We start from the raw sequence: 22,362 nt of genomic DNA on the forward strand, positions 1-22,362 counted from the left end.
TTGTCTGATTGCTGAGGCTACGACTTCCAGGACTAGTTGAATTAACAGTGGCAAGAGTGGACATCCCTGTTGTGTTCCTGACCTTTGGGGGAAAGCTCTCAGTTTTTCCCTATTGAGGATGATATTAGTGGTGGGTGTTTCATATATGGCTTTTATGATCTTGAGGTATGATCCTTCTATCCCTACTTTCTTGAAAGTTTTTATCAAGAAAGGATGCTGTATTTTGTCAAATGTTTTCTCTGCATTTATTGAGAGAATCACGTGGTTCTTGTCCTTTCTTTATTGATGTGATATATCACATTAATTATTTTGCAGATATTGAACCAGTCCTGCATCCGAGGTATAAATCCCACTTAGTCATGGTTAATAATTCTTTTAATGTATTGTTGGATCCTGTTGGCTAGTATCTTGTTCAGGACTTTTGCATCCATTTTCATCAGGGAAATTGGTCTTTAGTTCTCCTTTTGAGTGCAGTATTTGGTTTTGGAATCAAGGTGATGCTGGCTTCATAGAAAGAGTTTGGAAGTTTTCCTTCCATTTCTGTATTTTGGAATAGCTTCAAAAAAATGAGTGTTAACTCTTCTTTAATGTTTGGTAGAATTCCCCTGGAAAGCCAGCCCTGGACTCTTGTTTTTTGGGGGAGATTTTTGGTTAGTAATTTGATTTCTTAACAGGTTATGGGTCTGTTCACATTTTCTATTTCTTCCTATTTCAGTTTTGGTAGTTTCTGTTTCTAGGAACTTGTCCATTTCTTCCAGATTGCCAATTTTATAGGTGTATAATTGCTCATAATATTCTCTTACTATTGTTTGTATTTCTGCTGTGTTGGTTGTGATCTCTTTCATTCTTGATTTTATTTATTTAGGTCCTTTCCTTTTTCTTTTTGATCATACTGGCTAGGGGTTTGTCAATTTCATTAATTCTTTCAAAGAACAAACTCCTGGTTTCATTGATCTGTTCTATTGTTTTCTTTGGTTTCAATAGCATTGATTTCTGCTCTAATCTTTATTATTTCCTGTCTTCTGCTGGTTTGGGGTTTTATTTGCTGTTATTTTTCCAGCTCTTTAAGGTGTAAAGTTAGGCTGTATATCTGAGACCTGTCTTCCTTCTTTAGGAAGACCTGGATTGCTTTGTACTTCCTTCTTATGACCAACTGCCTTTGTTGTGTCCCAGAGTTTTTGGGCTGTGTTGTTATCATTTTCATTGGCTTCCATGTACTTTTTAAGGTCTTCTTTAACTTCTTGGTTAGCCCATTCATTCTTTAGTAGGATGTTCTTCAGTCTCCAAGTATTTGTTATTTTTGCAAAATTTTTTCTTGTGGTTGATTTCAAGTTTCATAGCATTGTGGTCTGAAAATATGCACGGTATGATTTTGATCTTTTTGTACCTGTTAAGGACTGATTTGTGTCCCAGTATGTGATCTATTCTGGAGAATGTTGCATGTGCACTGGAGAAGAGGGTGTACTCTGCTACTTTAGGATGAAATGTTCTGAGTATATCTGTTAAGTCCATCCAGTCCACTGTGTCGTTCAAAGCCATTGTTTCCTTGTTGATTTTCTGTTTAGATGATCTGTCCATTGTTGTAAGTGGGGTGTTGAAGTCCCCTACTATTATGGTATTATTATCAATGAGTTTCTTTATATTTGTGATTAATTGGTTTATATGCTTGGGTGCCCCATATTTGGAGCATAAATGTTTACAATTGTTATTTCTTAGTGGATAGACCCCTCAATTATGTTATAATGTCCTTCTTCATCTCTTGTTACAGTCTTTATTTAAAATCTAGATTGTCTGATGTAAGTATGTCTACTCTGGCTTTCTTTTGGTGACGATTAGCATAATAGATGGTTCTCCATCCCCTTACTTTCAGTCCGAAGGTGACTTTAGGTCTAAAATGGGTCTTTTGTAAACAGTATATCGATGGATCTTGTTTTCTTAACCATTCTGTTACCCTATGTCTTGATTGGAGCATTTAGTCCATTGACGTTTAGAGTGAGTACTGAAAGATATGAATTTATTGCCATTATGTTGCTTGTAGAGTTGGTTTCTGGTGGTGTTCTCTGGTCCTTTCCAGTCTGTGTTGCTTTTGGGCTTTTTTTCTCCCCGTCTTTTCTCCCCTCAGAAAGTCCCCCATAAAATTTTTTGCAGGGCTATTTTAGTTGTCACGAACTCCTTAAATTTTTGTTTGTCTGGGAAACTTTTTTTTGAGTGTTAAATTTTATTTATTTATTTTTAAATTTATATCCAAATTAGTTAGCATATAGTGCAACAATGATTTCAGGAGTAGATTCCTTAGTGCCCCTTACCCATTTAGCCCATCCCCCCTCCCAATCCCCCCCATAACCCTCAGTTTGTTCTCCATATTTATGAGTCTCTTCTGTTTTGTCCCTCTCCCTGTTTTTATATTATTTTTGTTTCCCTTTCCTTATGTTCATCTGTTTTGTCTCTTAAAGTCCTCATATGAGTGAAGTCATATGATATTTGTCTTTCTATGACTGATTAATTTCACTTAGCATGATACCCTCCAGTTCCATCCACGTAGTTGCAAATGGCAAGATTTCATTATTTTTGACTGCTGAGTAATACTCCATTGTATGTGTGTGGGGATATATATATATGTGGATATATATATATATATATATATATATATATATATATATACATACATATATATATATATATATATGGATATGAATGGATAAAGAAGATGTGATATATATATATCACATCTTCTTTATCCACATCTTCTTTATCCATTCATTCATTGATGGACATTTGGGCTCTTTCCATACTTTGGCTAGGTAGGGAGTATTAGTGCTGTTAGTGTTTGGTTAGGTAGGGAGTATTAGTGCTGTTGATACCCACAAGTGTCTATGAGTTTATGTTGGGGAGTTGGGGAGGCAAATGGTGCCCACCAGCTCCTATGTTCCTGAAGAAGTCTTTCAATGATCCCTGCCCATGCAGCACATACTCTGAGATTAGTAAACAAATCTCCCTGCCATATATCCTAGGTGTTTTTCAAACTGCTGCTTCTATGTTGTATTTCAGCGGGGCTGTTTGTTGTGTTGTCTCTTTAAGGGGTTTGGGAGATTCAGTTTTCTCTCACCCTCCAACTGTCCCACCAACTGGCTGATTTTTAAAGTTCCAGGCTTTGAGCCCTGCTGATTGTAAGAACTTGTTAAATTTGGCCCATCCCTCTGATTTTCAAAGCTAAATATTGTGGGGACTCCTCTTTCTTTTGTGTGCTCCCTGGTGTGAGAATCTGTGTTTTTTTTTTCCCTTTCCACACCCACATGTTGCCTCCCCACCAGGGACAGTTCTGCAGTCCCTTTATCTCTTAACTGTGTCTCTGCCCTTTCTACCCTCTTTGATGTGGCCTTTTGTCTATATTAAGCTGTGGAGAGTTTGTTCTCCCCGTCTTCAGATCATTTTCTGGGTTATTTACACTGATGTAGCCCACTGTGTTGTATCAGTGAGACAGGTAAGCTTAGAGTCCTCCTACTCTACCATCTTCCCAAGAAGTCCTGTATGACTCCTTAATTTTTGCATTAAATATGGTTTTCTATCTTCTAGTTTACCTGTAGTTTATCTTTCTTTGTCATTGGGTTTCTTTGTCTTTATCTGAGAAGGAAAATTTCATAGGTAGAACTCTAAAATATTAGTTATGATATTCAACGCTTAAAACTACAAAGATTAAAAGACTGGAGCTATGAAAGGTATAAGCATTTTGTAGAAAATTATATACGTAAACATACACATATGCTTACACACATATGTGTAAACACATGTACATGTAATTTTTACTATACAAAAATTAAAAACAGCTTGCAAAACTATTTCATAATTGATTTTTGCCTCATGACCTCGAAATGCAGCATGAAACCCTGGAGATTTCAAAGGACTTTTTTTGACACTCATGGTAGAGTCAGAAAAGAACTCTGAAAGCCATTAATTTTAACTATGTGCATGCAGCTATGCTAGGTATTAATCTTCTCTATCATTTTTCTTATCAAATTTATATTATCACAGACTATATGATAGGTTTTTAAAAATCTTTCTTTCACTGTATGTACCAGGCAGGTGGCTGACTCTTGATCTCAAAATATGTGTCATTTTCTATGATGAGTAACTATTGAGATTTTTTTTTTCTTTCTGAGATGTAATTGGAGATTTAGCACCTTTTTCCACAAAAGAATTTCTCAATATAGCATTTACTTTTATCTTCTATGGAAAGCTAGGTTGAAATCTGAGGGAAATAACAGCTTTCCTTCTATTGAATTATATTTTTGATTAACACTATAAAGTTCAATTTTTTTGTCTTAGTTCTTCATAGTATTGTTAATAACTGTGCCTTAAACTTCCCCTTTGCCAATTCTTTATGCCAACAGGAATCCTACAGATCTAGATTGTATGAATCATGTCTTCCATGGACTTTGTATGGAAATATTTGTTAATAAGAATACATTTGTTTCCCTTGTAGTTACCAGATCATTTATTGATGCCTATGAGGGATCCAGATAGTATGCTTGTGATTCACATACCTTAGTCCACAAGGCTTCTGGGTAAGATTTCTTTCTTTATTCTTTAAGATTTTTTAATGTTTTATTTTTAAATTTAATTTTGAGAGAGGCAGAGTGCAAGCAGGGGAGGGGCAGAGAAAGAGGGGAACAGAGGATCTGAAGCAGGATCTGTGCTACCAGGCTGACAGGAGTGAGCCCAATGTGGGGCTTGAACTCATGAACCATGAGATCATGACCTAAGCTGAAGTCAGATGTTCAACCAACTGAGTCACCCAGGCACCCCTGGGACATTATAGTTATTGTATGGCCTCCGAGGCATTTTCAATGTCAAGTTATTTTAATATTTTTAAAGATGTACTCACTGATGTTTAAAAATTTTTTTTAATGTTTATTTATTTTTGACGGAGAAAGAGACAGATCATGAGTGGGGGAGGGGCAGAGAGAGAGGGAGACAGAATCCCAAGCAGGCTTCAGGCTCCGAGCTGTCAGCACAGAGCCCAACGCAGTGCTTGAACTCACAGACCGCGAAATCATGACCAGAACCAAAGCCGGCTGTTCAACCGACTGAGCCACCCAGGTGTCCCATCACTGATGTTTAAAAGAAACAGATGGTTGAATTATCTCTTTCTGGGTGGAATTACTTAAAGATCTCTTATTGGACCATACACTGTCTCTAGTAGGATTTGAAAAGCATTTAGTAGGAGCTAATATTTTATGCAGCAGTGTTCTAGATAATGCAGAACATTGTTAAGCACTGACTCCACCTGGTAGGATCTTAATGATATCATAATGTTAAGGCACTTCTCAGAAACTACATCTTCTCTAGTATGGGTAGAGTTTTGTAAGGGAAATATGAGATGCCTTTAAGATTCTATGTTTCCTATAGTTGCTTCTAGGGACATTCTGAATTCATATTACAGATAGGCTAGGAGCTGGTTCATAATTTTTTTTTTTTTTTTAGATTCTCAGACCTATATAAATACCTCTTTATATGAGATTCTTCAATAATCCCATATCTGGAATTCCTTTTCTGGAAAGAGAAGAGGTTAGGGAAGTTGGTAGTCATTGCCTATAACATTTATAATTTCTGTCTATAGCTTATGTACTCTTTATCCCTATTTTCTCTCTCTTGTGTCCCTCTCCTTCATATTCTCCCATATTTTCTTTATACTATGAACTGGGAACTAGCTGGATAGATGCCAAAAATTCTATTATGCCATTTCTGTGAATAATTTTCATCACTGCTATTCTTCATTTAAAGAAAATAAAAATAAAACAGTATTTTCAGGCAGTAGACAAAGCAATAATCTGAGCTGGGGCTCAGCTCTACTTAAAGAAACAAACTAACATGATCTTAGAACATTTGTAGTAGAAGGGCCATTAGAAAGTTTCTCTAACAATTAACATAACTTCACAAATTATGTATAAAATTCAGGCCTTGTGTAAGATGACATGAATTAGTGTTGGAGATAAAATCTGTACCTAAATCTTCAGAATCCCATTTCAAGCTATGTGAATGTATAAATTCCCTTCCATTTAGAACTGACTTTCTACATTGTGTCCACATTCAATTTTTGATCCTGGTCAGTGGTTCACATTTTAGTGAGCTAAATTGGATGGCTAGATCTTAAACCTGCTTTTAGATTAGCTAATTGTAACTGAGCACCTTGTAGCCCTGTGCATTAAAAATTGGACCACTTTGTGGCATCATAATTATCTCTGCTCATGTTGGTTCCAGCCTCCTTGTAGGTAAGCATGTAAAGGATGTCTGAGGAAATGAATGGATTATGAGATCAGTTCTTAAAGCATATTATAAAGGATATAGTGAAGGAAATGAGGAGAGGTTAATTAATTTCTCTAATTAGGAAAGTATATACATATCTACTTGGATGAAGAGTTGGATTAGATGACTCTAATGTCCTTTCTACTTGAGAATATACTGTAAAACCTGGCCAATAGCTTATTGGTTGCATTAGTTTTTATTGCTCTGTGATACATTACTTAAAAACTTACTGGCCTAAAACAATATAAATTATTATTTCACAGTTTCACAGTTTAGGAGTCTAGGTATGAAATAGCTTTGTTTAGGTCTCAGTTAAAATCAAAGTGTTAGCTGGGGCTGTAATCTCATCTAAGGTTTGGAGCCCCCTTCAAAGCTCATTCAGGTTCCTAGCAGAATTCAGTTCCTTGCAGTTGTAAGACAATGGACCTCAGCTCCCAGAGACTGGCTCTCTTCACATGCAGTTCACATCATGGCTGTTTCCTTAAGGCCAGCTAGAGAACCCCTCTCCTTTGTCTTGTCTCTGATCTCTAGACTCCCCTTTAAAAAAAAAGAAAAGAAAAAAAAGCCCAACCTGATTAGGTCAGGTCTGCCTAGGATGATCTTTTTAATGAACATAAAGTAACCATTGGGGATTTAATTCAATATGCAAAATCCCTTCCCGTTTTTCCATATAATATAACGTAATGACCGAAGTGATATCCTATCATATTAGTGGGTCCTTTCCCACTCCAATGGGATATACCCTATATTATGCCCTAGGGTGTTATGCCCTAGGGTGTGGGAATCTTGGGGGTCATTTTAGAATTCTGCCTACCACACTGGGGAACGGTAGAGTCCTATATTTGTGTTAAAGCATTGAAAATAGTAAACATTATATCCAGAAAAACATATTTTCCTGGTTTAGTTTGTAAGCTTTTATCCTTTTTGAATAATTTTTATATGATATATTTTTCCTTATATGATATTAAGATAGTCTCTAATTCAGAAATGGAGAAAAAAGTCCTGCAGCCAAATTAAGTAAAGCTGGGGTCCATCTGCATTGGGCCAGCTTGTCTGGAGTATTTGTTAAGGCTTTGGGAATGGCTATGTTTTCAACTCCAGTTAAGAGGCATAATAGATTAGCCTCCTAGTTTAAAAAAAGAAATCACATGACTTGCTACTTGTACTAGTAATGAAACAATTTAATAAAATGTACATGAAAGAAATAGATTTTACTTTTTTCCCCTAAAACACCATTCTGTAATTTATTAACATTCATTCTATTTTAGGCCAGCGTGTATATGTACTGGTGCATTTTTCTCTGAGAGCATAATGGAGTTTTATTTTTCTCTCTTGATATCCCCTTGTAATACTATTACTAACACTTTACCATATAATTGGTATATAATTTTCTTTGTGGGCATCTGAAGTTAGGTTCTAGTGTAAGGAATTTGCTACTTACATTTGGTTCCTGGGCTAACTTCTAGTTCTCCACTAGATTGAACACATTGGCTAATAGTATAAAATGAGTTATTTGTCAGTAAGTGTCTGCCTCAAATGCCCATACTTTGTAGCCAAATTGTATCTGACTATAAGCTTGACATGAATTATTTATATTTATGAAAAGTACTTAATAAAACTATGAAAGTATAGAAAAAAATCAATGCCAGTTGTTGGTCTGCAGTTTATTTCTATTTGATTGGAATCAACTTTGTAGTGTCCAAAGGCTTCATTGAAGGGACATGTTTTTAGGATTGGTAAGTAGGTCAGCCCATGAGGTGGGTGGATGAAGATGTGTGGGGTTATTTTCAAAAAGCAGGCAGAGTCAGCTCTTTCTCTCCCCATTTAGCTGACCGCACGGATTTGTAGGCAGAGAACCAGGGGGTCAGCAGATGCCTCACCACCTCCTTCTGAATATTCTGTTCATATTAGTCCATTGTCTGTTTCTCACTCACCCTTTTTCAGCTTATGCTGTCCACCTGGTTTTCCAGAAGGGACTTGGCAACAAAATTGCAGACTTCACTAAGATGCTAGCAGGTTCTTTCCATTCTCAAAACCAGTAAACTTGTTTCATTTTGGGGATTGGTCCAAGTCCTCCTCACAACCAACCTCAAAGGAGCATTCACATTCAATTTACTAGGGGCAGCATACTGACCTTCAGTGTGAATCTTACAAAAAATTAAACTTTCATGAGGGCCCAAGGAGGTACCCAATTTCTTGAAAGCCATTTTCTAGTAATAGCTTATCTTTTTGAGCTATTCTTTCTCATGTAGGTACAAGCTTTTTTTTTTTTTTAATTTTTATTTATTTTAGAGACAGACAGCACAAGTGGAGTTGGAGCAGAGACAGAGGGAGACAGAATCTGAAACAGGCTCCAGGCTCTGAGCTGTCAGCACAGAGCCCGACGCGGGGCTCAAACCCGCGAACCATGAGATCATGACCTGAGGTGAAGTTGGATGCTCAACCGACTGAGCCACCCAGGTGCTCCGTCATGTAGGTACAAGCTTTTAGTTTTCTTTTAATATATGTTCTGATCCTTAGAAGAGATGCTGAAAAAAAGATTCACTCTTAGGAAAAAGACTTAAAATTTCAGTGGTTATAAATGTGTATTTCTGGATTTTTAGGCTATATGATACATATTAATTACTTGGAATCTCATTTATTTAACAATGTTTCTTACCAGTAAATTTCAATTAAATTTCACTTGACTGCTCTCATTCCTATTCTAATATTTAGCTTTAGAATAGAAATTGAAGAAGGAAGATTAAAGTCTAATATGCTTTTCCTGGTAACATGGAAATATCTTATATTTTAATACAGAATAAAGATTTGGCTACTACCAAATTATTTTCCAGAAAGCTGACAAAAACTTAGACTCGTACCAATAGTCTATTTAAGTATGTTTCTCTACACCTTAATTATCTTTTAAATTTTTGTCAATATCATATACTACTAGGATTTCAAAGACTCAAAGATGTGATATAACAGTACATCTTAGAATGTTGAGATGCAGTTAGAACATAAGGAATGTGTGGAGGTAACAGGACAGGAGGTTAGAAACTGGAAGAAACCAAATGGTTCTGGGTGGTGTGTGGTGTGTGTGTGTATGCATGTATGGTCCTGAAGGATTTGGACCTTATCCCAAGGGAATAGGAAAATTATTGAAAGATTTTACAGAGTGGAGTTGTATGTATAATTAGATATTTTTTAAAGGGTCATTTTGGCAGCTGTGAGCAAGATGCATTGGAGGGTTTCCAGATTAGAAGCACAGAGAGCTCTTAGGAATTATTATATTCCAGAGAGATAACCTTAACAACAAAAGAAAAGAAAAGAGAAAAGGTTTATGGATAATCAGAATGATAGCTGAGGAAATACATATTTCTAGTTGTTTCACTAAATTTAAATTATTTTGTTTTTCTTAGCCTCTTTAGTCTATATTATGTGGGGTTCAAAGTTATAAATCTCAAATGTATTCTTAGAACATGAATCCTTAGACCCCAAGAGAATATTAAATGTGAAAACATTCCTAAGAAATTGATTGAGGGCAATAATTATTTCTAAGGATCTTGTGGTATATTAAAAAAAGATTAAAAATGCTAGATAGATTGATTTTTTTAAATGGCCTCAATTTTCTACCCCTCTCTCTGATGTGACTTTTGAGCTGTGACTTGACATCAAAGGATGGAGTCTATTTTCCACTTTGTGAATCTGGCCCAGCCTTGTGGCTTACTTTGGCCAATTTCATGATGTAGTGATATGCCAGCTTTGAGCCTAGACCTCGAAGTCTTGTGCTCTTATGTTCTGGCTTTTGGAACCCTGCTACCATAGGTTAGTCTGCTGGAGTGTAAGAGACCAGTGTCTTAACTAAGATTATTTTAGACCAGCCTATCCTCTTTGACCTACCAGCAGACACATAGCTGAGCCCCATTGAGCCCAACTCAAATCAGCAAAATCACCCAGCCAACCCACAGACTTCTGAGCACAAATGTTTCTTGTATACCACTATGCCTATGAGGTGTTGTGGTTGTTATTCCTAGTTTACAGATAAATTTAACATTATAATAATATATAACAGGTATAACTGGGGGATAGGATTTGGGGCAATCCAACAGAAAAACATGAAGTGGAACCCAAGCATTCTGTCTCCTTCTAGCTCTACATTGTGAGTTTCTAGCTATTGACTGAATATTAGTGATTGAATATATTGAATATTTACTTTGAAATAAAAATTATAATGTCAATCTTCAAAGACTTTGCAAACTAATTTGATACATTTAATTTTTTAAGATAATTTAACATATTTAAAAAATCCAGATACATACATTCTAAAAGGGAGGCTGCAATCTAAAGTGCCTATAGAGGCCAGGCATGCAGTATAATTGAGTGATTCATGCTTGGTATAAAATACTAGGCAGTAGGGAACAAATGGCAAAGTGAAGGACATATTTCCAATCCACAGGCGTTAAATTTAAAATTTTAAGAATACCATGCCAAGAAACACATATATAAGGCTCAATTTAGTCTATAGGTTGCCAGTTTACAACTTCTATTCCAAAATTTTGATTTCTGACTTATGTTTAAAAATTAGCTCACCCTTTATCTTCAACAAGTTGAAGGCTTGAAATTGTTGAAATTTCAACAAGTTGAAAGCTTCAAATTGAGGCTGAACTTTGTGACTAGAAGAGCATGAAGGAAGGATGAGATGTTTTATGTCCTTTACCTCCAAGCAGTCTCCACAGGAGCCCAATGTGGGGCTCGAACCCACGAACTGTGAGATTATGACTTGAACTGAAATCAAGATTCAGATGCTTAACTGGCTGAGCCACCCAAATACCCAAAAATGTCCTTGCCCTCTTGAGCATGGTTCAGAGACTCAGGCAAATTGAATAACCAGCTTATTTAGAGTGAATTCATTAACAATAGATTTCAGAGACCCTGCCATCATTTGGTTTTCTCTATCACTCTCTTTACCTCTTGCATATATACATGCATGCATATACACACATGCAATAACTCTGACAGTAAGAGAAGGTTACAAAAATAAATAAATAAATAATGCATTCCCAAAGAACACTTTCAGTGATATGAAGTAGAAAGATGGAGCAAGGAATACTGGAAGAAGAAAATTGTTTTGCAATTGTAGTAGTAGTTAGTAGTAGTAGTAATTAGAGTAATTTAAAGAGAGGAATATTGGTAGTCATAACACCTACTGATTTAAGTAAAGAAAGAACATGAAGAGATGCTTGTTTCTAAATGCTCCCATGCCTTCTCATAATTTTCAGAGAAAGAATGTTATTAGCACAGCATGTAATAGCCACTCAGTAGATACTTGTTAAGTGATTGACAAGGATGACAATCTGTCACAGAAATTGGATATTATTTCTCTAAATTTTATCCACCCAACATCATTACTTTTTATGTCAGCAATAAATACGTAGAATAAAGTGTTCTCAGAAACTAATGTTACATATTTAGTTATTTCTTTTTGGAAAGCACCTCTTGAATCTCCTGGCTGACTAGAAAGCAATTTGTCCATTTATTCATTCATTCAAATTATATTTATTGAGTGTTTTAGGTATAGTGCTGGGCAGGGCTATAATGATGATGAAGAGAGTTATGTTTCTCTTATCATGGAGCGTATGTTCTAGTTGGGAAAAATAATTTTAAAAATCATTAACACATATAAAATAATGAAACAGGACATTTGCAGAGAGTGATAAATGCGATAAAAGAAATAAATAAGGTATTATGAAGAAAAGTAAAGGAATAGGAGTTGGGATGAGTTGGCTAATGCATGGTGAAACAAGACCTCTCTGAACAGAGTAATATATTTGCAGTCATCTAATGCTTAAGAATAAAACATCCAGAGATCAGTTTTCCATAATGGGAGACTAGTTTGTTTCCTACCAATGCTCCCGCTGGGAATAACTATAAAGCTGGAATAAATAAAACAATATATTTGATGGCATCAGAGGGATATCAAAATAGTGAGGATGTGTGAGGAGATACATAGAAATGAATCCAACATTTGGCACGAGTTTATCCCTTGAGGTATTTGCCGATTCAAAAGTGGCAACTGAGAAACTGAAGTTAAAACCTTGGCTTAGAGGACAAATTGAGCAGAAATTTTAGCAGTCTCTGGATGCTGCCAGAGTTTGGAGCTCTCTCAGGAGGAAAGGCCCTGGTAAACACCTAAAGTTATTAGTTGGAACCTCAAAGGGCTAATCTCTAGGAGAAAGGGTATATGAGTAATAAACTACCCCTCAGAATAATGGAAGCCCAGTTTTAAATTAGCTCAATGCCTGATTAGATTATGGTAATCTCTGCCTAGCCTAGTTGCCTGCCAAGAGCAATTGTAAGTCTTCTCTGGTGGAAGATAACATCATTTAGAGCTTTCACAGTGTTTGGCACTCAATCTAAAGTAACTGGAAGTATAAAAATATCACAACTGAATAAAAGCCAAGATAAAAAAAAACCTGAGCAACAGAATATATAGAAGATTCAGATACTGGAATTATGAAATTATCAAACTTGGAATTTAAAGTAATATGATTAAGATGTTTTATAATTTAAACACAAAGATATTTTGATAGAGAAGTGGAAAGTATAAGAAAAAGAATAGATAAAATTTCTAGAACTGAAATTAATAATTCAATAAATAGCTTATCATCAGATTAATTTCAGCTGAAGAGAGAATTGGTGAACTGGAATATAGGTTAGGAGAAAATATCCAGACTGAAGCATAGAGAGGTAAAAGAATGGAAAACACACACAAAAAAAACAGGTTATACGGGACAGAGTGAAAAGTTCCAACACATATATAATTATAGTTCCATAATGAGCCTCTAGAGACAGGGTATGACAGAAACTACATTTGAAGAGCTAATGGCTAAGAAAAAGTTAAACAACATTTAGGAAGCCTCTAGTAATTCCAAACAGGATGAATACAAAGAAATCAGACATAGAGACAGCATAATTAAACTGCTGAAAATTGAAGACAAAGAAGCAATATGTAAGCAATTAGAGGAAAAGGGCATTATCTTCAACAGAGCAATAATTAGACTGACAATGGAATGGCCTCTTCAAAGTGCCAAAGGAAAATAACTTCCGATCCATAATTCTATACTCAGTGAAAATATCTTTCAGAAATTAAGGTAAAATTAAGACATATTCAAACAAAAAGTGAAAAAAAAATCACCAGTGGAATCAAATTAAAGATATAGTTAAGGGTGTTCTTTAAGCAGAGGAAATGATCACAGGTGGAGGTATGGGGCTGCAGAACAGAATGAAGACCACTGGAAGGGGAAAGTACGTGAGTATATGAGTACTGACAGGACAAAATGATATTGTTTTAGAAAGTCCAAAAAACAATAGTGTATTTCTTGTGCAGTTTAATTATTGTGTATGTGTATACTGTACAGTGTGTGTACCAAAACTCTGGCCTAGTTACTATGGCTGTGTAACAAATTACCACCAAACTTTATGGCTTAAAATTATTACAATGTATATTTTGCTGACATTGGGCAGGGGTTGGCAGAGTGGCTTTTTTTCTGCTTCAGTTGGCATCAGCTAAGTGGCTCAAAGGCTAGGAACTAGAATCATCTGGAGGCTTGCTTTCATGTCTGGCAGCTGATGCTGGCTGTTGGCTAAGACCTTTGCTTGGGCTATTGACTAGAAATACTTCGTTTTGTATGGTAACTGGTTTCCAAGGGGAGCACACACACACACACACACACACACACACACACACACACACACGGGGGGGGGGGCGGAGAGAGAGAGAGACAGAGAGGTAGAGAGACAGAGAGAGAGACAGAGATCAGTCTGATGGAAGACTTTTCCAGGCGTAGGAAACAGCAAGTACAAGTTTTCTGAGGTGGGAATTATTCAACATGTTCAAGAGACAGAAGAAAGAGCAATGAGACTGAATGAGGGACAGAGTGTTATGAGATAATGCTGGAGCTGGTCAGAAGAGACAGGTAGTAGTATTTCAGGTTTCACTCAGTGAAACAGTATTGTGGCAGGTGCTATCCAATGTGCTGGTCTGAACACTCCCATATATATGTATATGTGTATATATATATATATATATATATATATATATATATATATATAATTTTTTTTCTTACATAAGGGTCCCCAGGAAGAGGACATAATTTATTAGACTTGGGAATATTCTCTTTGTGAACTTATGTAAAAGCCATTCATTAAATATTTATCATAATGCACATTCTGATTTCTAGAATTTGAAAATAACTTTACATTTAAGAACAATTAAGGAATTTTCTAAGTGCACTGTATTGAGTAAATTACCTAGTCATTTATTATAGTAATGATATACAACTTCACTAGCAAACACATAGGGCAGTCATCACTGAAATCTCAGCGGGTGAGATATTACCTGGCCTGATATGCAGATCTGAACACAAACCATGGAAGATTACTGAGAAGTTACTCTTAATAGCATCTGTTACCTTCAAGAAAAAAATAATTCAGCCTAAATAAACAAATACTGAATGAAATGTTACCAGAGATAGCTTCTCTTCCCCTAACTCTCCTTTGCCCTCCCCTCACTCTTAGGTCAAGCAAAATCACATAGTTGAAGAGATAAGACCACATTGCATTTGACATAAACAGACTTGAAATACCAGTGTGGGACAAAAGAAAAAAGTTTGGAGCAATAAGAAATATTTTTTCCTTCCACAGGGTCTGACTGTGTAGCCCTTAAATGGATTATTACACGGAGAGAAAAAGGCCCTTTAGCAGCTTTCAGGGTGCACTGACAGACACACTTTGCAAGTGTTCTGCTTAAATGCCTCGCCTTAATGGCTTTAGCAATAAATTCAGTTTTCTGGCAGGAGATAAATTCCTTCCGAATGTTTCTCCAATCCAAATAAATGCAGAATTACTGGAGTGCCCTGATTCCATTATTTGATTTACAAACTGAAGAGAGTATACTCCTTTGTGGGATTTTTGGTGTTAAAACAAGACATCCTTCTTCTCTGGATATCACATGGTTTGGCGGGGGGAGGGGGGTCCATGAAGAAGGAAAGGGTCATCTCTGTCCTCTGCTTGGAAGCTCTGTTTCTTTCTGACCAAGAGAGGACCTATTCTAAGGAACCTGGTCAGTCCTGTAGGACCCAACATGTAGGACCCAATTCACATCCACTGAGTTCTAACATCCCTCAAGTCAGTCAGTCTTTGCTCTTGGGGAACCACAAGTAACTCTTAGAGAACTTTTTCATTGTCTTGTAATTGATTATTCTTTACCTAGGCTGCTGGCTCCTTAGGAACAGAGACAGTTACTTGTCTTTCTTTTTTTTCTTATAGCACCAGCATGGTCCCTGTGTACAGAGATGTGAAGGAAGCCTGCTGAGTATATGGCCTTAATTATATGCAGTCCCCACATATTTCATATATTCCATGCTTTTGTATCATGATTCATACAGTTGCAATGAATTAAGGAAAAGTACAGATTAATTATCTGGCAGAACAAAATGTCATGACACTTTCAAAATGATTCATTACAAACAAAAGCAGTCAGAATAAGAACTATAACTGAAATCCATTCTTTTCAGTGGATGTGTTGACAGAAAAAATTATCCTGGGTTATCCCACCACAATAAAGCATATGTTATTTGATTTCCTGTCACAATTAGGGGAATTGATATGTGTAAAGTTGTTCAACTTAAGTAGCTCAAACTAATGAATAAGTATGACAGTGAAAATTATTTTATATTGTATTCCAGCTATGAAAGATGCTTTGTGCTTCATATTAAAAGTAAAAGGGACAAATAAGTAAGTTATTTATAGGCATTTGCCTCTGGGACACCAATCTTCTGTGTATTTGTTCACCTTATTTTATGAGGATTAGAGCCAAGACTAAATGATAAAAGATCTCACACGAATAATTCTTATATTCATAAGAATAAAGTAGAAGCTACAACACTCAAAATGATGACAAATACTGACTCTTATTTGTGAAAAAACACAAAACCAAGTGTTTTATCTGTTCAGAATAGAAATAAAATATTTTTTATAGTATAACATATAATTTATTAGTTTTTCTCTGAATTTGGCCGTGCCTTTTAAATTATTTTAAAAATTTTCAAGAAAAATAAAAAAGAACTTTATTTGTATTCTACCTTAGTGTGCAAAAAGATTGTGATGCTGTGTATGGAAACTATACAAACCAACTGGTAATAGATGAAGGAATTGAGACAGGAAAAAAAAAAAAAACACTGACAAAAAAGAAAAAAGAAAATAAAGAATGGATGAGCACAAAGAATGTAGTCGTAATGGCTTAAATGGTTGCCAGAAAGCCAGTAGAAAGTGCAGAAGGGCACTAAAATAGACAATTATTATTTAATGCCCTTATTGCTGAAATAAATCAAATATATATAATTTGTTGAATAGTTGATGCAGTTTACTAGAGTTGAATCTGTTACATTTTATTAATTATATTACAGTCATGGGTATGTTGAAGAAATAAAAAGTATGTTCCTTTGTTCTTTTGGTAGTCTAGTTAAAAGTGGCTATTTCTCTTTTTTTGTTATTTTTATCTCAGAGAACAAAGAATGTGACATTTGTGAAAACAGTCCCTGCCCTTTGGGGATATTCTTAGGAGCGAAATTGCTGGGTATGCACATATTAAACTTTTAGTACATACTATAAATTGACTTCCAAACAAGTTGTATCAACTTACACTCCTACCAACCTTGTTAGAGAGTTTTGGCTTCTCCACATCTTTGATTCATATACACTTGGTATATTTTCTCTTTTTCATGTGTCTATACTGGTACCTTATTGTGCTTTCAATTTGTATGTACGTATGTATATATGTATGTATGTACATATGTATGTATGTATTGATTTATTTTTATTAAAAATTTTTTAATGTTTATTTATTTTTGAGAAAGAGAGGACAGAACATAAGCAGGAGAGGGGCAGATAGAGAGGGAGACACAGAATCTAAAGCAGGCTCCAAGTTCTGACCTGTCAGCACAGAGCCTGATGAGGGGCTCGAACTCACTAAATGTGAGATCATGACCTGAGCCGAAGTTGGACGCTTAACCAACTGAGCCACCCAGGCGCCCCTGTATTGATTTACTTTTAAAGACAGATAACTCTTGTAGTAATCTGGGTTGGATTTGGGAAAAGACACATTAGATGTAGACTTATCAGAACTTTGGACCTTGGATATGAGAGGATGATAGCAAAGTCAATGAAGTGGAAAAGGAGGATAACTAGAATAACGACAATGCATTTATTTATTTATTTATTTATTTATTTATTTATTTATTTAAGAGACACAGAGTGAGCATGAGTGGGGGAAAGGGACAGAGGAAGAGAGAGAGAGAATATCAAGCAGGCTCCACACTGCACACTGGGCATGGAGCTCTATCCCACAACCCTGGAATCATGACCTGAACTGAAATCAAGAGTCGGATGCTCAACCATTTGCCCCACCCAGGCACCCCAACAATGCCATTTTTAAAGATGAGGATACAAAGAAAGGCTTTTGGGGAGAAGATGATGAAGACACTTGATTTTGAGGTATAATAATACCTCATGGGGTTACCACGGTTTCAGACTTCTCACAGGATTACCATTCCCAGATCATTAAAGAATACAGTTTTGATATTAATAATTTCAGCCATTCTGACAGGTGTGAGATAGTATCTCATTGTGGTTTTGATCTGTATTTCCTTGAAGATGAGTGATGTGGAGCATCTTTTCATGTATTTGTTAGCCATCTTCCAGTGTCTGCCCATTTTTCAACTGGATTGTTTGTTTTTAGGGTGCTGAGTTTTATAACATCTGTATATATTTTGGATACTAAGCCCTTGTCAGATATGTCATTTGCAGATATCTTCTCCCATTCCAAAGGTTGACTTTTACATTTGATTGTTCCCTTTGCTGTGTAGAAGTTTTTTATCTTGATGAAGTCCCAAGTTTATTTTTGCTTTTGTTTCCCTTGCCTCAGGAGTCATATCTAGTAAGAAGTTGCTACAGCCTGTGTCAAATAGGTCACTGATTGTGTTCTCTAGGATTCTGATGATTTTCTGTCTCACATTTAGGTCTTTCATCCATTTTGAATTTATTTTTCTGTGTGGTGTAAGAAAGTGATCCAGTTTCATTCTTGTGCCTGTTGCTGTCCAGTTTTCCTAGCACCATTTGTTGAAAAGACTGTCTTTTTTTTACATTGGATATTCTTTCCTGCTTTGTTGAAGATTAACTGACCATATATTTGTGGGTCCATTTCTGGATTTTCTATTCTGTTCCATTGATCTATGTGTCTTTTTTTGTTTGTTTTTGTTTTTGTTTTGCTTTTTGTTTCTTTTTGTTTGTTTGGTTTTTGTTTTTGTTTTTTGTTTTTTGCCAGTACCATACTGTTTTGAAGACTACAGCTTTGTAATATACCTTGAAGTCCAGAATTGGATGCCTCCAGCTTTGCTTCTCTTTTTCAAGATTGTTTTGGCTATATGAAGTTTTTTATGGTTCATTACAAATTTTAGGATTGTTTATTCTTGTTCTGTGAAAAATGCTGGTGATATTTTGATAGGGATTACATTATGTGTGTGGATTGCTTTGGATAGTATAAACATTTAAATAGTTTTAATGTTTGTTCTTCCAATCCATGATCATGGAATGTTTTCCCATTTCATTGCATCCTCTTCAATTTCTTTCATAGTGTTCAATAGTTTTCAGAGTACAGATCTTATATCTCTTTGGTTAGGTGTATTTCTAGATATCTTTTGGTGTGGTGCAATTATAAATGGGATCGATTCCTTGATTTCTGTTTCTGCTGCTTCATTATTGGTGTATAGAAATGGAACAGATTTTTGCATGTTGAATTTGTATTCTGCAACTTTGCTGAATTTGTGTATCAGTTTTAGCAATTTTTTGGTGGAGTCTTTTGGGTTTTCTACCATAGACTATCATGTCATCTGTGGATAGTGTAAGTTTGATTTCTTCCTTGATTGTTTGGATGCCTTTTATTTCTTTTTGTTACCTGATTGTTGAAGCTAAGCTTTCCAGTACTATAGTTAAATAGCAGTTGTGATAGTGGACATCCCTGTCTTGTTTCTGACTGTAATGGAAATGGGGTCAGTTTTTCCCCATTTAGGATGATATTAGTTGTGGGTCTTTCATATATGGCCTTTATTATGTTGAGATATGTTTCCCTACTTTGTTGAGGGTTTTTATAAAGAAAGAATTTTTTATTTTGTCAAATGCTTTTTCTTCATCTATTGAGATCATATGGTTCTTATCCTTTCCTTTATTAATGTTGTATCATGTTGACTTATTTGCGAATATTGAACCATCCTTGCAACCCAGGAATAAATCCTGCTTGATCATGGTGAATGATTCTTTTAATGTACTGTTTGGTTTGATTTGCTAGTCTTTTGTTGAGAATTTTTGCATCTCTGCTCATCAGGGATATTGGCCTGTAATTCTCTCTCTCTCTCTCTCTCTTATTTTAGAGAGAGAGAGAATTGGAGCCCATGTGGGGCTCGATCCCATGACCCTGCGATCATAACCTGATGTGAAATCAAGAGTCAGACGCTCAACCAACAGCCACCCAGGCACCCTAGTAGGTCTCTTTTTTAGTGGAGTCTTTGTTCAGTTTTGGAATCAGGGTAATGCTGGCTTCATAGAATGAGTTTGGAACTTTTCCTTCACTTTCTATTTTTTTTTGGAATTTTTTGAGAAGAATAGATATTAACTCTACTTTAAATGTTTAGTAGAATTCCCCTGGGAAGCTATCTGGCCCAGGACTTTTCTTTGTTGAGAGATTCTTGATTACTGATTCAATTTCTTTGATGGTTATCAGTCCATTCAAGTTTTCTTATTATTTCAGTTTTGATTGTTTATATGTTTTTTAGGAATTTATCCATTTCCTCCACATTATCCAATTTGTTGGCGTATAATTTTTCATAATATTCTCGTATAATTGTTTATATTTCTATGGTGTTGGTTGTTATTTCTGCTCTCTCATTTGCGATTTTATTTATTTGGGTGCTTTTTCTTTTCTTTTTGATAAGTCTGGCTAGGGTTTGTCAACTTTATTAATTTTTTAAAAGAACCAGCTCCTAATTTCTTGATCTGTTCTACTGATTTTTGTTGTTGTTGTTGTTGTTTCTATATCATTTATTTCTGCTCTAATCTTTATTATTTCCCTTATTCTGCTGGCTTTAGTCCTCATTTGTTGTTGTTTTTCTAGCTCCTTTAGGTATAAGATTAGGTTGCTTGCTTTAGATTTTCCTTGCTTCTTGACATAGGCTTGTGTTGCTATATACTTTCATTTTGTGATCACTTTTGTTGCATCCCAAAAGTTTTGGGCCATTGTGTTTTTATTTTCATTTGTTTCCAAGTATTTTTTAAATTTCTTCTTTAATTTCCTGGTTGACCCATTCATTATTTAGTAGGATGTTCTTTAACCTCCACCTATTTGTAGTCTTTCCAAATTTTTTCCTGTGGTTGATTTCAAGTTTCATAGCATTGTGCTCAGAAAATATGCATGGTATGCTCTCAATCTTTTTGTGCTTGTTGAGGCCTGATTTGTGACTTACTATGTTTTCTATTCTGGAGAATGTCCCATGTGCACTCAAAAAGAATTTTGTTGTTTTAGGATGAAATGTTCTGAAGATATGTTAAATTTGTCGGGTCCAGTATGTCATTCAAAGCCATTGTTTCCTCATTGATTTTCTGCTTACACAATCTGTTCATTGATGTAAGTGGGGTGTTAAAGTCTCCTACTATTATTGTATTTTTATCAATGAATTTCTTTATGTTTGTTATTAACTGTTTTTTGTATTTGGGTGTTTTGAGTGTGGGGGCATAGATATTTGCAATTGTTAGATCTTCTTGTGGGATAGTCACCTTTATTATGATATAATGTCTTTCTTCCTCTCTTCCTACAGTCTTTGGCTTAAAATCTAGTTTGTGTAAGTACTGCTACTCCTGCTTTCTTTTGATATCCAGTTGCATGGTAAATATTTCTCCATCCCTTCACCTTCAATCTTCAGATGTCTTTAGGTCTCAAATATGTGTGTTGTAGGCAGCATATAGATGGATCTTGTTTTTTTAACCCACTCTGTTACTCTGTGTTTTTTGGATTGGAGCATTTAGTCCATTTACATTCAAAGTGATTATTGATAGATATGTATTTTTTACCATTTTATTACTTGTTTTCTCTGCTCTTTTCTGGTCTTTTGTTCTTTCTTTCCCAAAGAGCTCCTTTTAATATTTTTTTCAGGGCTGGTTTAGTGGCCACAAACTCCTTTAGATTTTGTTTGGGAAACTCTTTATCTCTCCTTGTTTTCTGAATGATAGCCTTGTTGGATAGAGTATTCTTGGGTGCATATTTTTCCCATTCAGCACGTTGAATATATCATGCTACTCCCTTCTGGCCCATTAAGTTTCTGTGGAGAGATCTGCTGCTAACCTTATTGGTCTTCCCTTGTAAGTTCAGGAGTTCTTTTGTCTCTGCTTTTAGGATATTTTCTTTATCTCTATATTTTGCAAAGTTAACAAAAATATATCTTGATGTTGGCTTACTTTTGTTGATTTTGATGGGAGTTTCTATGCCTCCTGGAATTAGAAGTCTGTTTCCTTCCCCAGTTTAGGGAAGCTTTCAGCTGTAATTTTCTGAAATAAACCTTTTGTTGCCTTTTCTCTCTTTTCTTCTTCTGGGACTCCTATAATATGAATATTATTACATTTCATTGAGTCACTGAGTTCCCTAAGCTACTTTTGTGATTTTTCCCCCAGTTTGTTCAGCTTCAATATTTTCCATGATTCTATCTTCTAGATCACTTATTTGTTCCTCTGATTCTTCCATCCTTGTGGTCTTTCAGTCAGTATGCATCCAGTCAGTTTCAAATCTCAGTTATTGCATTTTTAATTTTGGTTCGATGGGTTTTTAGCTCTTTTATCTCTGGTAAGGGTATGCCTGATGTCTTTTATGCTTTTCTCAAGCCCAGCTATTATCTTTATGATTGTTTCTTTAAATTCTGAATCAGGCATGTTACTTATATAGATTTTGATTAGATCCCTGGCTGTGACCTTTTCTTG

At 35.5% G+C, this 22,362-nt stretch overlaps 1 long non-coding RNA gene across 2 annotated transcripts in view; it reads left to right on the top strand.

The window, feature by feature from the left end:
• The window catches only part of LOC125938737 (uncharacterized), a 170,401-nt gene that overhangs the window by 137,164 nt on the left and 10,875 nt on the right, over window positions 1-22,362 (top strand). The window contains exon 3 of one of the 2 annotated variants that reach the window (XR_007462798.1): window positions 4,481-4,562. The exons of the other annotated variant lie outside the window; for it this stretch is intronic. This is a non-coding gene — a long non-coding RNA (uncharacterized LOC125938737). The remainder of the gene's footprint in view (window positions 1-4,480; window positions 4,563-22,362) is intronic. 2 annotated transcript variants of the gene reach the window in all.

The sequence above is a fragment of the Panthera uncia genome (assembly GCF_023721935.1).
Source record: "Panthera uncia isolate 11264 chromosome B2 unlocalized genomic scaffold, Puncia_PCG_1.0 HiC_scaffold_24, whole genome shotgun sequence".
In the NCBI taxonomy this organism is placed as follows: Eukaryota; Metazoa; Chordata; class Mammalia; order Carnivora; family Felidae; genus Panthera; species Panthera uncia.